Here is a 17400-nt window from a genome sequence, read left to right on the forward strand (position 1 = left end):
CTTGTCCTTTTCCCCAAAGATTATGAGCAATATTCTTAGAATTTATGAGGGCTTTTTGTTCAAACCTATTTATCTACTTTATTTTCATGCAACAGCCCTAGGATTCAATATTATTAATGAATATACTGAAAACGTAGATCAGGGATTCAGGCTAATCAAGCAGCAACTACTCTAAGATCATTTGTGAAATTGTGGCTGCGGAAAGATTTAAAGGTTTAAACCAAACAGAATCCAAGATTCACAAAACTGCTTGAAACCAACATGGTCACTTGAAGGATAAAGGGAACTATCAGCTAAATAAGACTTGAGCCCAAACCAAGAAAAGTTTATAAAATACCTCAGGTAGTTCTCCCCCTCACCCACACACATACAAAATTCACATGAAGATGAAAGAGGAAGGGGAGCACATTCAGATTTGCAAGTATCTGTTACTATACTTCCTTTAACAAGAGTAGCTTTATATGGTATCTGTTTCTTAGTTGGTCTATTTTATAGGTCTGAGAAATCCTGAATTCAGGTTTCTCCTTTGACAAATAAGTGTGGTATAATTTTTATCCATCCATACACAGCATTACTGGCTGAGGAAAGTAGATTTTGTTGCGAGGACAGGGAAGAGGAAGGTTTTACATGAGCTTGCTGTTTTCATAGTAGCTCTGAATTTTTTTAAAAAATGAGCACTTTTCTCTTAGCCCCCACCCTATTCATATCCAGAAGCAATACTATTCTGAATTTACTTCTAACACATAGGATCCAGCAACAGACAAGGCTCAGGTTATTCTTTGCTGGATCAAATCAACAACACACTAAAATTAGTGCTAACCAGCTGGTCATAGGAAACACAAGCAAAGCACAATGGTGGTTTCCATTCTTGGTTGTTAAGCCCTTGTATATACTACTTATTTCTACTAGATCTATTCTCCACATACCCTGTTTCTCCAACAATACGGCCTCCCCCAATAGGAAGTCCCAGCATGTTTTATAGGCATGAAATGAAATTAAGCCCCTCCCCCCAAATTAAGGCCTATATTAAAACATGTGAAATGGGGGGGGGAATGGTGGAGGGGCTTGCCGTTAGGAAGTACTTTTGTTGCACACCCGGATATGGTGCTGCCTGCGTTGACCCCGATACGAAGTGCCCCACCAACGCCGAGGTCAACATTCAAGCCGTCGCTGCCCGCCCACCCAAAGATGCAAGGGGGGGGGAAATTAAGTCACCCCCGAAAAGACAGCCTAGCCATTTTTTCGGGGCTCAAAAAAAAATAAGACCCGGACTTATTATATGAGAAACACGGTACTTATTTTGTAAGACTTATGCAGAAGTCCGATAATTTCTACATACCATTATATTTTGCATGACAATGACTTCTGATGGTTACTATCTTTCAAGATTCAAATGCTATTTTTATAGATATGTGTAATAAGCTATAAGGAATAATTGAAGACACATTATGTGTTCAACAGTTCTTTCATATTTTTAACAGTATATTTCTCTGATAGCATTGTAAGAATTAGTGGAATGAAATAGCCACCCACAATAATAATTGGGTCCAACCATATAGGCATTATGATAATAATGTAAGAGAAAATAGGATTTAAAACCTTTGTTATCCTTATACATTTCATATAGACAGCTGAATATAATTTGTTTCTTGGGTTCATTTACATGTTTTTTCCCTTGTAATCTACCCAATTGTACCATTTATCCCATATCCTGTAGTAATCTGTATCCTCCTTCCCATTAATTTTGAGTGTGAGCCTCTCCAATTGGGCACACTCATACGTTTTTTGAATAGCAACATGTATCGGTGGTACATTTGGTTTCTTCCAATATTGTGCTAATGAAATCCGTGCCGCTGTTAATAAGTGGACTGTCAGATACATTACTTTAGAGGTATAATCCCCTTTGATCATTCCCAACAGGAACAGTTCCAGTTTCCTCTCCAGCCCACGCTCTATGATTTCTTCTATCCACGTTTTTATTTTTAACCAATATTTCTTTGTCTCAGGGCAAGTCCATCATAAATGAAAATAGGTACCAAATTTCCCTTTGCATTTCCAACAGCATGGCATTTCCAACAGCAAATTATATTCAGCTGTCTATATGAAATGTATAAGAATAACAAAGGTTTTAAATCCTATTTTCTCTTACATTATTATCATAATGCCTATATGGTTGGGCCCAATAACATAATTATTATTGTGGGTGGCTATTTCATTCCACTAATTCTTACAATGCTATCAGAGAAATATACTGTCAGAAATATTTTGGCCAATCTAGAGGGTGCCAGATGCCATCTATACATCATTTTATACAGATTCTCCTTATGTGCTACTGATTTAGTTAATACGAGATTTTTTTGCCAAATTTCTTCCCCGTCATCCAGATCTATGCTATAACCAAAAATTTTTTCCCAAGCTAACATAGGTCCTTTCACAATTCTCTCAGCCATTTCATGTTCTAATAAATAATTATATAGAGATCAACCTTTTCTCACGACTTGACAGTATTTTGTCTAAATGCGTACATTACCTCAATTCCATATTCCTTTACGTCTTCATTATATCTCAATTTTACTTGAAAATATGACCAATTATCAATGACTATCCCTTGTGCTTCTAGTTCCTGTATCGTTTTAATTCTTCCCTCTTTATCTAATATTTGATGGTACTTACCGTATTTGCCGGCGTATAAGACGACTTTTTTGCCCTAAAAACATGCCTCCAAGTGGGGGGTCGTCTTATACGCCGGTAAATACATTGTCACTGGTGCAAGAGCGACGGGCGGAGCTCCGCAACTTGCGAAGCCCCTTCAAGCCCAGCCGAAGTCTCTCTTCCTCCTCCTCCCTCCCACCCACCCACCCTCCGCCCGGCTCGGGCGCTTGCGGAGGCCAATCTGGAGGTGGGGTGGGGGTGGAGCGGGAGGGTCTCTGGCGGGCCGCTTGCCCAGCCAGCCCCGAGCCGCGTAATGGCCCGGGGAGTGGGGGGAGAAGGTGGTGGGGTGGACTGTGGCGCCCCTCCTTCTGGGCAGCGGGCGGGGCGGCAATTTGCTCCTCCCGCTTCTCCCTCCCTCTTTGAAAGACCGGGAGGGCTGTGCTTGGGGGGGGGGGGTGTCCTCAGGAAGTTCCTGATGGGACCCCGCTGGGCAGGGCCACCCGGCTCCCGAGCTGCTTTCCAGGGTCCCTTGGGAAGAAAAGGGTCCGGTGGGCGGTGGAAGAAGGCGAGCGCCCTCCTCCCGCCCCCTGTCCCGTCCCGTCCCTCCTCTTGTCCCCTCCTCCCCTCCTCGCTTAAGAGAGAAGAGATCTGCCTCCCCTGCACCGAGCTTCCACCCGGCGCCGCGTCTCCCGGCCAGCGCGCGCTGCGACTTGGGAACCGGCCAAGCGACTTTAAAACCGAGCGGAGGCCAGAGATAGCCGGAATTACCCTCCACACACACACACACACACACACACACACACACAGAGAGAGAGAGAGAGAGAGAGTTGGCAGCTGTCCATCCCCCACCCTTGGAGTCCCGATGGCACGCACGCGCGGGGCTGTCACAAAGAAAGGGAGAGGAATTGAGTGCCAGCCTGAGAAAGGCGAAGCTGCCTCTCTAAAGCATTTTGGTGGCTTTGTAAGTTTGGGGGAAAGGGGTTGGGGGTGTCAATCAAGAATTATATCCAGAATACCCCAAGTGTTACAACTTACCGTATTTGCCGGTGTATGAGATGACTTTTTTGCCTTGAAAAGCATGCCTCCAAGTGGGGGGGTCGTCTTATACTGCGAGTATATAACAAAAACTATATTTTGAGTGGAAATGTTGGGGGCTCGTCTTATACGCCCAGTCGTCTTATACGCCGGCAAATACGGTAAGTTTTTTACTGATATCCATCGTGTTTAAGTAGAACATTGCCTCCATCGTTGAAAACCACCTCGGAATTTCTTCTAATATCAGCCCAAATTTTAATTAAAGACTTTTGGAGTACATGTCTAGTAAAATATAGATTGTTTTTGCTATTCGGGTCCCACAAAAATGCGTGCCAATCTAACTTTAAGTCGTGACCCTCCAATTTTAAAATTCTGTTGTTCCCCAGATTGATCCAATCTTTTATCCACACTAATGCCGCTGCCGCTTTATAATAGATCTCCCAGACAGGGAGTCCAAATCCACCTCTGCTTTTGCTATCTTGTAAATAAAAAAAATTATTCTCGTTTTTTTTCTTGCTCAAATACATTTCATCACAATTTTATCTAATTCTTTTTAAAAAGTTTATCCAATAGTATCGGGATTGTTTGAAACAAATATAGTATTTTAGGTAAAACATTCATTTTGATTGTTGCTATTCTGCCTAATAATGAAATTTGCACCTTGTTCCAATTTTCCAAATCCTTTTCAATCTGTTTCAGTAATTTGGTGTAGTTGTCCTCCCACAGGTTTAATGTTCTAGCTCTTAACCATATGCCTAAATATTTGATCTTATTTACAATTTGTAGTCCCATCTTTTCTTCCAATTTTTTTTGTTTACTGTTTGTTAAATTTTTAACTAGCATTTTAGTTTTTTCCTTATTAATTTTTAATCCTGCTAATTTACCGAATTTATCTATTTCATTTAGTAAAGTTGGTCCTGAGTCTATTAGGTCTTCTATAACAAAAACCATATCATCTGCGAAAGCCTGTAATTTATACTCTTGACTTTTAATTTTAGTTCCTTTAATTTCTTTATTTGATCTAATTCTATCCAACAAAGTTTCTAAAATTGTTATGAAAAGCAGAGGTGAAAGAGGGCATCCCTGTCTGACACCTTCCTTATCTTTAATGATGTAGTAATCTCTCCATTTAATAATACATTAGCCTTTTGTGTGGCATAAATTGCATTTAACATTTTTACAAAATTACCTCCAAAGTCCATCAAGTTAATCTGCTTCTTCATAAAGACCCAATTTAAGTTGTCGAAAGCCTTTTGCGCATCCAGGAAGACCAAGGCCACTTGGCTTCCTGGATGTTTTTCATAATATTCTAATATGTCTATTATTATTCTTGTATTATATCTGGTCTGCCTCGTGGGAAGAAAACCATTTTGACCCAAATGGATTTTGTTACTAAGTACCTTCTTTAATCTTTCCGCCATCACCGCCATAAAAATTTTATAATCTGAATTTAAAAGGGATATTGGTCTATATTGGTCTATTATTTGGTTGGCATCTGCACCCTCTTTCGGAATCAATGCTATGTAAGCTTCCTTCTATGAATCTGGAATTTTAGCTTCCAGTAATACCTCATTGCAGACCTCTAACAGCATATTCTCTAATATGACGGCTATCTCTTTATATAATTAATTTGGTAGCCCATCTGGACCTGGCGTTCTGTTTCTTTTTTGTTTTTGAATCGCCTTTAGTTCATCTAAGGTTATTTCTTTATTAAGCAGCTTTTTTATCACCCGATATTTGATACTTGATACTTCTTTCAAATATTCTTCTATTTTATTTAAATCAACTTCCTCTTGTTTATAAAGATCCTTGAAGTACTCTTACAATTTCCTTTTTTTTCTCCAGATCCGTCTCTATTATTCCATTTTTATCCTCTAGTTGATATATCGTTCTTTTCTTTTCTTAATTTATATGCTAGCCACCTACCAGATTTATTTGCATGTTCAAAATAATTTTGTTTTGTATATAGTAATTTTTTAATTAATTTCTCTTGTCTAAAATATTTATTTCATATTTAACTAATGCTAATTCATTTCTAATTTGCTCGTCCCCCGGGGTTTCCATTTGCTTATTTTCCATTTTCTCTATTCTTTTTCTTAGAGCTTTCCGTTTTCCCTCTTTCTTTATTTCTATTTGCTATAAAAGCTATCAATATTCCCCTTAAATATGCCTTCATTGTATCCCATAGATTCTGCAATGAGGTATCCTATTTTTTATTAAATTTAAAGAAACTGGTCAGTTCTTCCCTAACTTTTTGAATATATTCTTCCTTCAATAATTGTGAATTGAGTGTCCATCTACCTTTTTTATAGAGACTATTTTTCCAGATTATCTGTACCGGGTTATGATCTGCCCACGTATTGGCCAAAATCTTTATATCCTGGATCTCCTTACATAACTCACTATTTACCCAGGCCATATCTATCCTAGACCATGATTTGTGTGGGCTGGAGTAGAAAGTGAACTGTGATATTCCTGGGTTCCTCTTCCTCCACACATCCACTAATTCTAATTCTTCAACCATCTTTAAAAATTTCTTAGGCAATGTATTCCGTTTCTTATGTTGTCTTTGTTCACAGGCATAATCTTGGCCATTGTTTGTTATTGCATTATAATCTCCTATAATACATATTCTTGAGTTGCCAAATTATATTAATTTCTCATATAAAGTTTTGTAAAATTCACTTTGATTTTTATTGGGAACATATATCCCCACTAATAATGTCTTTTTATTTTGTATTACCACTTCTACCATTACTATTCTTCCCAATTCATTTTTATAAATCAATTTTGAGGCTATGTCCTCTCTTATATATAGTACTAACCCTCTTTTTTCTCTTCCGCCAATGCTGAATACATTTTCCCCAGTTTTTTATTTAGTAAATATCCTTGATCACGTATCTTAATATGAACCTCTTGAATACAGATTATATCAGCTCTTTGTTTTTCTAACTTAAAAAAATTCTTTTTCTCTTAACTGGATCATTTAACCCATTAATATTTATAGATATTAAATTCACTCCTTTATCCATTTCCCTTCTTACTTCTATCCCTCAGTATTTTTACTCGTTGTTTGACTTCTAGTCCTCACTCCTATTTCTTCTCTTCTAAGTATCTCTTCACCTCTTTCTGCAAAGCAAAACTGCAGCTTCAGCTTTATCTGTATTTTCAATGCATCTGAGCTCCACAAAGATCCCACAGGCATTCTTAGAAAAGGATGGGTGGCTGCAACCCAGTACTTTATTAAAAGAAAGGCCAATTTCCCCTCCTTCTCCTACCAGGCAAGATAAATCAGGGCAATGTAGAAGTATCTGGGGGAGCTAAGAGTACAATGCAATATTTTGAAGGGCAAATTCAGTTATTTTTATATTTGTGCATTTCTTTTTGCATACTAATTGGTTATTTGTTTAGGCGTGAAACACTTCATAGCAATCATTACATATTCTCCAAGTTCCAAATGTGTTCAGTAACCCCCAAAAGTTGAAAAACATTGATTCATAATGATTTGACATCATTATGACACTATGTATCTGAGTAAAATAGGAAGGGAGATTAATGAGCTATAAGGCTCATCAGCAATTTGTATTCAAAGGAAGTGATTTGGAATCCATGGGGCTGTTCACATAACATCTGTCAACATTCCTTAAAGAACCTGTCATTTTTTTGAGCTTTCACATATTCCTCTCATGAAAAACATTTGAGTTAAGGAAGTGTGACAAGTGTCCATACATGTAGTGAACTTTCTCCCCTATGAATCCTGGCTGCTGCACAGTTCTAATAAACACTTTTCCTCCCATACAATACTTTAATTCAGAGACATTATAAGAGATCAAGTCTCTCAACTTTCTTAATTTATCTTACAAACTAAGCCTAGACATAGTCCATTTATTTAATTTCAAATCCAGATTTAATTACACTTATGCAAAAAAAAATTCATTATTTGCTAAAATTAAACATTGATTCAAATTACCAGCAAACAAGAAGCTATAAAAAGCTGGATTATGGTATAGCCATATCTGTAACGTGGTCTAAGGACACTGATTCTTTCAAGTCCATTACTGATCCCAGAACATTTACCATACTATCAGAAAAGTGACTCTAAATTTAGATTCTTCCCTTTCAAGGTTTAAGTAGAAAATAAACTTCCTCTTTTATTATTTCCTGAATAAAGTCAAGACAACTCTATTTTAAGGTTGCATTGTCCAAAGAAAAATTGAAGTCCTTTATCAGGGAAATTAATAATTATAAATGTATGTACTGTAATCCATTTGCCAGATGACATTCAACAAGTTTTAAATTCAGAAATTTAAAAACATTTTAGAAATGTTAATAACCAGGCAGTTGACTTATAAAAGCAAAATAAAATACAAAATTCCTCATGCAAATAAGGAAATAATAGGGATCAGCATAAAAAATACATAGTTGTACAACTAAAAGACTATCAGTACTTTACTTTTCTACTAATAAATGTAGTCACAAACTATTTTATGTTATGTATGGAGTAGTTATCTATTTAATATAGCAAAGTTCAACTGGGCCCTAAATCTATCTAGAATATAGGACAAACAATGGGTTCAAATCTTAAACAATCATGTCTTACGCCCAGTATTCTTAAATATCTTCATAAATAATTTAGATGAAGGGATAGAAGAACTCATCAATTTTGCACACAATACCAAACCAAAGGCAATAGCCAACATTCCAGAAGAGAGGCTCAAGATACAAAGGGATCTCAACAGATTTGAATACTGGACCCTATCTAATAAAATGAAATTAAATGGTGAGAAAAATAAGGTTTTACCCAAAGGCAAGGAAAACCAAATGCACATATGTACCATGGGTGAGACCTGGGTCAATAGTAGAAACTGTAAAAGGGATCTAGGAGTCCTAGTGGACAACCATTTAAATATAAGCCAGCAGTGTGCTGCAGTCAGCACACAAAGCTAGCAGAGTCCTAGGCTACATTAATAGAGGGATAGAATCAAGATCCTGTGAAGTATTAGTACCCCTTTGTAAGGCCATGGTAAGACCACACTTGGAATATTGCATCCAGCTTTGGTCACAATCTAAAAACGATGCTAAGATTCTAGAAAGACTGCATAGAAGAGTACAAAGTTGATTAGGGGACTGGAGGCTAAAACATATGAAGAATGGTTGCATGAATTGGCCGTGCCTAATCTAATGAAAAGAAGGACTAAGGTAACATGATAGCAGTGTTCCAATACTTGAGGGGCTGCCACAAAGGAGAGGGAATCAATCTATTCTCCAAAGCAGCTGAAGGCAAGACAAGAAGCAATGGATGGAAACTAATCAGGGAGAGAACCAATCGAAAAATAAGGGGAAATTTCTTGACAGTTAGAACAATTAATCAGTGGAACTGCAGAAGTTATGAGTGCTCCATCACTAAAGGTTTCAAGGAGACTGGACAGTTATTTGTCTGAAATGGTATACAATCTCCTGGCTGAGCAAGGAGTTGGACTAAAAGACCTCCAAAGGACCTTCCAACTCTATTATTCTATTATTATTTTACTACATCCCACCAAATTGTAACGTTGTTTCATTTTTACTTACCATAATTATGAGAATCCAGTAACTGTAGTTCATAATTCATAATTAGTGAACTTTCTAAACCAATAAAATAGCATTTGTTAAATAAACTATGGTCCAATAAATCATGCTTTAGGTTAATGTGTGAATCCACCGCACAATACATAACCTAAACCAGAAAGTGTGCTCCTAAAAGTTTGGTCTATAACTTGCAGCATGGATTAATTGGTATAGCAGCAGAGTCCCAGGAGCAACCCGCTCATCCCCCTATCAAAGAGCATCTGCCTTAGGGGATAAACATTGACTAGTGCTTTAGAAAAAAGATATATTTTTTTCAACATAGCCAAGGGCAGGATTATTTGTGACCCCGTACTATATATATTGTTTTATATTATTTCTCAATTTGAGTGGGTGATTTTTACCTTATCATTAGCTATGGTATGATTGTTTTTCAGGTTTGTATTGCAAACCTTGGATTTGTTGGCAATTGAAGCAGCTAATTAAACCTTAAACAAATAAAGATTTGCACATAGCTAACATACATTTAGACATTCACTTGTGAAAGCCTGGGTTAGGGAAATACCTTAATTTTTAGGTATTGTTCTAAACATTAAATTCCTTGCACCCTAAATTCAAATGCATAGCCCATCACTGGTTGCTTTAAAGGTATTTCTTAGATTCCAAAAAAATGATGTGAAATTTGCTATTAGAGTGTACTTTTCCTCCAATTCTTCCTTTTTTAAGAGATAAAAGATGGATACTTCAACTCTGATTTTTTTCTTTGATTCAGAATTACAAGCAAACTTGCAAAAATCTGTTTAAAAAAATAACAACAAAGGAAGGAATAAGATTAGATGTAACACTGCATCTGTGTAAGAGAGTTAGGGAAACAAAGAAATATTTTGGAAAAAAGTCCAGCTTTGGTTTCAACTGAAGTTTGAACCCTAAACTTATACACTAGCAATATAAAACATTAATAATTTAACAGATATTAGTGCTTCTTCTTTTTCAAACACTTTGACTTTAAACATATTATTCATTTTTTTAAATAACTTTTTAAAAATCTGAAAGTAGCTAATTAAAAAGCCCAGTTAAATGTGTTTTTTAAAAAAATTTAAGACATCAAAAAAGTCTTTAATCCAGTGTAAGCCACCTTGTGTCCAATGATTTTGGTGAGGTACAACTCATTGTAATAAATAATAAATACATTCAGAGAATTAAAATGGTAAAATACATTTTTTTTCCTGAGATTTAATTTGACACTTTTTTTGAATATCCCAAAATCAGGAATGTTCTGCTGTATTAGTCATCTGTTCAATAACTGCTGTTTCTTCAATTATTGATATGCCTTCCACAAACTCTTTGATTTAATAAATATTTTTCAAACAGTGAATTTAAATCATAAAAGTTAATTGTACAATTTTGTACTATTTCAAAACAAGAAACTAGAGATATGCCAACCAATATATTCATCATATTAAGCATACATCACATATATCTTAATGTTATTTTAAAAGAAAGCAGAATTTGCTTGAAAGATTTACATTGCACCTAATTATTATTTTTTCCTTTAAAGAAACAGATCCAAATACTTACAGTCTCTAGCTACTTACAGTCTCCAGCAGTTTCCAGAAGGATAGGAAAAGAAACTCAGCCCCAAGAAGTCATCAAGAAATATATGATAAAAAATGACCCACAAAACAAGATGCTTAACATAGGGATGTTGCCCCAGGAAAACATTCTTGAGAAGGCCAAATGCTTTCTGGGCTCATCAAAATACAAGTTTTGATAGCAACTGAGATATGTTCTAAGCCGGCTATTGTTTGAGACAACACAGCACAACCCTTTGCTCCTCCCCTTATTACAGTGCATCTCAATCATTCGCCAGGGGGACATTAAGTTCTGTTTTCACAGTGGTTTTTGAGTAATAACAATATGAATGTGCAGTCCAATCACTTTGCAGATGTAGACTTGCACCCTCCTAAAACCTACAGGTCAAACTGATTATTTCATTAAAATAGTTTGGGTCATATAACATTTTGTTCATGTTTTTCCCCTTCCATTCTTCTCTACAATTAAAAGAAATTAAAGGAAAGACAGGAGAATCACAATGGTAGACATTAAGAGAGAAATTCCACTGAAATAGTTTTTTTAATCTCAAGCATTTTTTGTTAAGAAGTTTCACTGAATGAAATGACAATTATTTGCAATCAGGTTAGATCAAGATCAAAATTAAGCATCTTTGTTTTAGCCACAAAACTTTCTTAAAACATTTTACAAAATTAATGTATAATACAGTGAAATAATTATGAATATCACTTCTAATTTCAGATTTAATAATATAGAGACGGGTTAACAGGACCGACACTTGATCTCCTCTGTAAAATTCAAACAAGATGTGTCATGCAATTGAGAAACTGATTATCATTCTCTTAGTGGCTATGATTCCCTCAAACAGTAAATAACTACATCTGAATTGAACTGATTTTTTTAAAACTACTTTACAAGTATGTGTTTCTTTGCTAAAGATTTACAAAACTTACTAATTCAGGAATAGAACCATTCCGTTTCCCCTCAGAGTATGCCGTTCCAGGGACAGTGCAGCAGTTTCTGGAATAAACCTTCCAATCGAACAGGCTGTGCTTGTGTATGTTTTTTGGAACATAGAATGTGTGTCCCAAACACAGCACTCTGACCTAAACAGGAATGTCCAAGACACAGCTCCCTGACCAAAACACAATTCAATTTACGTCAGGAAACTGCAGATCTATATCTTGAAATAGCATGATGAGAAGGGGGAGGGAGGGAGATGAGTTCTCCAAAACATTTCATTTGCAAATCTGTAAATTTTACAATCCCTATTTGGTACTAAAAATTGTGAAATAATTCCATTTGTAAATTAAAATTAATTTGTACAACTTATAAATTAATTGCATTATTATGGCCTATACTTTTTAAAAATTAAATCTACATCTTTTTCTGAGTACTGATGAATAACTCCTGATCTTACATTGAATAAGAAGGCATTTTTATAGAAAAATATTCCAGACTAGTGAATAAATCATGATTTAAATCATTAAATGAATCTTTCTTAGTGGTTTAAATCATGACTTACAATTATTTGTCAGTCAGTGCAATACAATGGTTGGTTGTAGAAACAGGAATACCTATCAATTGTGAGCCATGGAATCTCACTTGGTAACTTTGAGAGTTATTATTTCTCAGCTTAATCTACCTGCCAGGGCTGTTACAAGAAAAAGTGGTAAAAAGGCTAGATATGCAATCTTGAATTCCTAAGAAAAAATATGAGACATAAATCTAATAAATAAATTAATAATAATCAAATCTAGCTTGGTTCCTATTATACATGTTTGACCATGATATGCTAATAACTGAGCTTAGCACTTGATAAAAGTAGTTACCAATTTGCACTTGTTCTGGGGTGTTACAGGTTATAGTCTACTTTACCATGGAGATTCATACGGGTTAATCACTCTTTCTCACCTCAACCAACTGCACAAGACTGCTATTGTAGGGAAAAATGAGGCTGGTACATTATGATTTGCATTCATGTTGAACAACAAAAGGATACGTATCTTAACAGCATATAATTTTAGCAGTGAATCAGATCACTTTGAAAATGCAACATGTATTAAAAATATTAATTAAAATGTATTATTTAATTAATGTATTAATTAAAAATAAACAGTTTATATTTTCAGTATCATCTGCAAGATGGGTGTGTCAAAATTTGAAAATGGCAGATGGAGTATTATACATGTATTGATTTTGCATACAGGATCAAAAGAAGTGAGCTTGCAATGATGGTTTGCGATCTTGCTAATGTTGACCAATCCTAATGACTAATCCTAATGTTGACCAATATTCTGCAAATGACATGAGGCTGCTACTTTATTATTGAACCCCATGTTTGCATTGTAAAAAGTAAAAATATGTATGAAAAAACCAATATTTATCTATGAACAATTATAAAGAAAAATATCAGTTTCACGTTTTTGTACAAATTTCAATATAACCTTAAGATTTTAAATAGAGGACATGTATAAAAGGGCAACTGAAATGGCCAAACACTGCAGTATGTGTAAAATAAAAATGTTGCATGATGATGGAAAGGGGCTGTCAAAATATTTTTCCACTCTTTTTTATCATGCAAGAAAATGGAAGGTAAAGGATCAGAAACTTAAGACTGAATAAAAGAACTTACTTCTTCACACAACATGTAACTAAACTATGGAATCCAGTATCAACAGATATAACTATGGCTACCAGCTTGAGAAAAGTAGCCATATTCAAAAAGGATAAAACTATCAGTATTATAAAACCCATATTAAAAACATTATTTAGCATACCAATTGCAGGGAATAAAACTCTTTATACCCTACTATGGGGGTTCCCAAAAGCATTTCTTTGGCCAGTGTTGAAAACACTGTAAACAGATATCATGTTCACTGGCACAAAACTGTTAACTTTTTTCTTGGTTATATTATTCTGCAAAGTGGCATGTATAAAAGGGCAGAAGTAATAATTATAATATTAATTAGCATCATTGGAGTAATGTATTTGCACCTATATAAAAAAAGATAGCCCTTGGTTTTATTCAGAAAAGGCTGGTTCATTATACAATACTGCTTAACTTGCCCCTCCAAATGCAACAGAAAAGGAATGCACTATCTGAAAACCAAATAATAGTTTGCACAAGTTAAAGCTTATAAATAGGTTCCCAAGTGTATTAGGAATAAAGTCATAGCTGGGTGAAATTATTCATAAAAGTTTATAGATAAAATCAGATTTCTACATTTTGAAGCAGCACAACTCATTATTACTAAAGCTATGAGGAAGGGCTAGTGAAAGAAATTAGTGAGCTGGCTGGACTCTGGTTCCACATAAGCCTAGATGCCTGCAGAGAAAAGGTGGCCAAAACTTAAAAACTTGGATCTTGGATTTAAAAGGATTCATTTCTTCTCTGACTTCTCCACTTCCTTTCCACTTAAAATACACTGTGTTAGGACTGCCAGGAATCACCCCGCCTATCTATCTTCTATTCTGTCTTCCTCGTGAGTAGAAACTTCATCCCACTCTTCTCTTCTCCCTCCCTCTATAACAACACCCCCTCTCAGTTGTCCTTTTCTGCTCCTGATTTTGTTTTATTATTTGTAACATTATTAGTATTATCATGTGCTGGGGCACTTGTCGTAGGCCCAAAGGCGGAATATAATCCACACAGCAAAAAGCCCTTTTCTTACTTTTGCCCTTCCTTTATTTTAAAAACGGAACCTCGCTTGTTGGTTGTTGTTTTTTTTAAAGTTCTGACTACTTAAGTAATATTTCCTTCTAGCATCGCCTCCGTCCCATGGCATTTTGTTTAATCTGACTCTGAGAGATTGTATGGAACGAAATTCTGTTATCCCGCCTTTTGCCTCTGCTTCGCCATTTCCCGGCCTTTCCATAAGTACTTTAAAATGAGCGCCCCCACCCCTCAATGAAACTTCAAAATGTCTCAGCTGTTTCTGTTTATCTTTAAGAGAGAAAGCAAGAATTTCCCCCCCCCCTCCTCCTTCTCAGGCGTCAAAAGTTGGGGTCTCCATTCCTTAAGTCTCCCCGTCCCACAAAGACCCAGTTGAAATCTCTAGCCTCCCTTATTCCCACGTGGCGTCTCCCCCCCAAAACCTATCTTCTCGCCGTCTCTCCTGCTTCCCCTCTACTTTTTGCCTCTGGACTCACTCGCCTGTCTCAGGCCATGTCATCGTGCGCGGATGGTGGACTCCTCGCCGGATCCTGAGAGAACGAGCCGGCCACCCCCACAACGCCCCGCTTTTTTAAACTTCTCTGGTGCACTAGACACAAAGAGCAGGTCCGGATACGGTCTCCGAGGCTTCCTTCCCTCCCTCCCCCGTCTCCGTTCCCAATGAAAATCAACGAAAAACACATCTAAATCTTTTGCAAAAGAACCCCTAACAAGCACAAAAGTGAGGTGACACTTTGGTTCCTGATAATGCACTTAACAATATGAAATGCTGTTCAGCCTTGTTTTCAGAACTGTTTAGCGTGCCTTTTTTGGGGGGGGGGGATTTGCAAAGGTTGCAGAAATAATAAATAATGCAAAGTGCAATTGGTTATTGATTTTTTTTGTCATTTTTACTTTTGCAAACACACATCCAGAAAATAATCTTTCTTTGTGTTTGTGTGATCTCAATAAATGATATTTATCTGATATTCATTCACCAGCCTGCCAAACTGGAAAATTTTAACTCCTTTTCTCATAACATCATCTCCTGAGGCTGTCCAAACAGTCACAGTTCTTCCGCTCCTCCTTCTAGTTTGTCAGTGTTGTTTTGTTAATGAAGCATTCAAAGCCCAGGCCAATCTTTTTCTTTCCAAGGCTATAGGCAAATCAATGCCTCCACTTTCAGAGATTTGCCACAGTATGGTGATTCATATAGATTTTGAGATAGCTTGTCTCAACCCATATGATGTCTAGATTTTCCAGCCAGTTCATCTTTGTTAACAATATGTATTTTATCAGGGTTGTATTTTGATAGCTGAAGCAAAACCAATAGTACCTCTCACAGTCCCCACATAATTTTGTTTCCTTGTATCAGCTTAAACAAGGCATACTGATATCATGTTAAGTTAAAATGTGTTTTAGTGGGCATGTTGGCTTAATTTGTTATAAAAATCCCACCATTGTGGTTTGTACATCATTAATCGTGACTTTAGTCACTGTATGTCTCAGACCAATTGGCACTTAGGCAATAAAGTATAATGAATTAAGTATAGCTTAGTGCAATGTGTGATTTCAGCCATAAATTTCTCTATAGGACTGCATGTACCCCTTGAAAAACCTTAGATTCTACAGTAGTGACTCAAAGATTTTTATTTCTTTATTTTATTTATTTATTTTGTCAAAAGCTTACAATACAATAGAAATAAGAATAAACACAATTTTAAATATAAGAAATAGGAACTAATAATTGGGGACAATAGGACAGGGACGGTAGGCATGATTGTGTGCTTATGTAGGTGCCTTACAGACCTCTTAGGAATGGGGTGAGGTCAATAGAGGTTAGTTTGAGGGTAAAGGAGTGGAGGTTTGAGCAGGTGACAACAGAATCAGATAGTGGGTTCTAGACACTGACCACTCTGTTGCTGAAATCGTACTTCCTGCAATCAAGTTTGGAGTGGTTTACATTTACGTCTGTTGTGTGCTCTTGTGTTGTTGAGGTTAAAGCTGAAATATTCATTAACTGGTAAGACATTGTAACATGATTTTGTGTACTATGCTTAAGTCCAATCTTAGCCGGCGTAGTTCAAGGTTGTCTAAGCCTAGAATCTCAAGTCTGGTGATGTAGGATATTCTATTGCGAACAGAGGAATGTAGTACTCTTCTGGTAAAATACTTCTGGACTCGCTCAATTGTATTTATGTCTAATATACAGTGTGGATTCCAGACAGCAGAGCTGAATTCAAGTATTGGTCTAAGATCTGGTCAGAACTAATCCTTCCAACCCCCACCCCACCTTATCATCCAGCCAGAAGTGATGAAGCTTCTTGGATTAGAAGCAAAATGTATTCTTCCTCCACAAGGGGAAAATTTTTTTATTTTGGTGTTATACAATTTTAGTGATGATTATTTTAAGATAATGTTTTTATGTGTTATAGTTTGCTCTACTAGCCACCACAAACACAATACAACACATACATATATATGCATACATATAGTACATATATATATTGAGGTGGTGCTTTTTTGTTGATTTTTGGCTAGTGCTGGGACTAGTCTTGCCAACAAAATCTTCTTTGCCATTTCCTGCTTTACTTAAATACTTAATACATTTCTCTATACCAAAGTAAAAGGAGAAACAGATTCAAAACTGGCACCAGTTTGAACATGGAGTGATTGCTAGAGAATTGAACTCTGAAAGGCAAGCCTCGTATCCAAACTTAGACACAGTCATGAAATTTTGTGTGACTTCGAGGCAGCCACTCTCTTTTACCTCACCCACCTCAAAAGAATAAAATTGCTCTGAATATTATCCAAGTTGCCTTGGGTTTTTGGAAGAAAGAGAGAATTGAAATTATATGCAGCTTTTCAGCATGCCAATTATTAATAACTAGTGGTTCTTTGCAGTAAAATGCAGCTAATTT

At 36.3% G+C, this 17400-nt stretch overlaps 1 protein-coding gene across 5 annotated transcripts in view; it reads right to left on the reverse strand.

The window, feature by feature from the left end:
• GJC1 (gap junction protein gamma 1) overlaps positions 1 to 15129 on the reverse strand; it is a 32904-nt gene extending 17775 nt beyond the window's left edge. Inside the window, exon 1 of one of the 5 annotated variants that reach the window (XM_087946268.1) lies at positions 14977 to 15129. The gene's annotated coding sequence lies outside the window, so the exon portion shown is untranslated. Of the gene's footprint in view, positions 1 to 10830; positions 11079 to 11777; positions 11983 to 14976 lie in introns of those variants that run through there. The other 4 variants (XM_087946267.1, XM_026683654.2, XM_026683655.2 and 1 more) reach the window with 4 other exon arrangements.
• Between the last annotated feature and the right edge of the window lie 2271 nt (positions 15130 to 17400).

Source organism: Notechis scutatus, chromosome Z, assembly GCF_049901735.1.
Source record: "Notechis scutatus isolate UNSWTSFEM ecotype Mainland chromosome Z, rNotScu1.2, whole genome shotgun sequence".
NCBI lineage: Eukaryota > Metazoa > Chordata > Lepidosauria > Squamata > Elapidae > Notechis > Notechis scutatus.